Raw genomic sequence first — 1332 nt, forward strand, 5'->3', positions numbered from 1 at the left:
AGTACCAGTTCAGAGTCTTTAGCCAATAACTCCCAGGTCTTGATATTTACTTTTTCCTAGTGCATAGTCACCTTAAAAAAATATCTACAGGTCCCATTGGGAAAGGTTTGATGGGAGATTTATAGTATACACCAGTGGCTGCAAGGTCCTACCTTAAAGGTACCCTGTCTTCCCTTTATTGGGTAAGAAGTTGAGAAACCTCACTACAGCAACTCAAATTAGGCTTTCCAGCTACCTAGAATTTTTATTTTTCTGCCTGAATATATTGAGCAACATCCTATAGACTGCCCAATTATTTCACTTTTTGGAATGCTCTGGTTAGCCATCACCATAGATCCCTGTGGGTCAAACATCCTCTAATTAGCATTTCATTCTTGTGGCTTATTGTGGTAGTTATACATGATTAGCCTTATATGATTAAGTGCTGTCACCTGACCTTCACCACTCTGGGATTCCTTCAATTGACATTAAGATCAAGTAGTCAATTCCACTGCAGCATTCTCCACCATTGTCTCCATCCTACAGAGCACAGACACACAGACATTTTCTTTTTTTTTAATAGTTTATTTATTTTTGAGACAGAGAGAGACAGAGCATGAGTGGGGGGAGGGGGCAGAGAAAGAGGGAGACACAGAATCTGAAACAGGCTCCAGGCTCAGAGCCTGACACGGGGCTCGAACCCACGAACCGTGAGATCTGACCTGAGCCGAAGTCGGATGCTTAACCGAATGAGCCACCCAGGTGCCCCACAAACATTTTCAAAAATGCTTGGTGACTCTCTCACCACTGCCTTTCTTAATGTTTTAGACCATGTCTACACAAGTCTCTATCTGATACATCAAGGTTCCATTCCTTCTTTACTTGTGCCTTACCCGATTGTAAAAGCCATAGCAGGCAGAACATTTAATTGGCAATGGAACTCTGCAACACTGAGTACCTGGGCTTGGTCCACAGCATTATCTATCATAACATGAGGGACATCTTCAAACATATCATGAAGCCTTTCTGGTGTTCTATATGTGTTTTCTATTGTATTTTGTATTTTTATAGCTTTCAATTTCTTCTTTTTCCTATGCATACTCTTTAAGACCATCAGATGAACGTAGGTGACTTCACCAACTTTTGGATCATTATTTCCAACACTGTGTTTAAATGACTACATCTACTTGATTTCCCAAAACTTTGGATTCCTGTACTTCATTCCATGCCACCAGTGGTGTTACTTTGATTGTGATACTACTATATGTCATCACCAGTGAACCTCTCCTAGCATCTGCTCCCCACTCTCCTGACCCCCATTGGCAGAAGGTTATTTTTCAATCTTCAAATGAG

The sequence above is a fragment of the Crocuta crocuta genome, unplaced genomic scaffold (assembly GCF_008692635.1).
Source record: "Crocuta crocuta isolate KB4526 unplaced genomic scaffold, BGI_CrCroc_1.0 scaffold913, whole genome shotgun sequence".
Classification (NCBI taxonomy): Eukaryota; Metazoa; Chordata; class Mammalia; order Carnivora; family Hyaenidae; genus Crocuta; species Crocuta crocuta.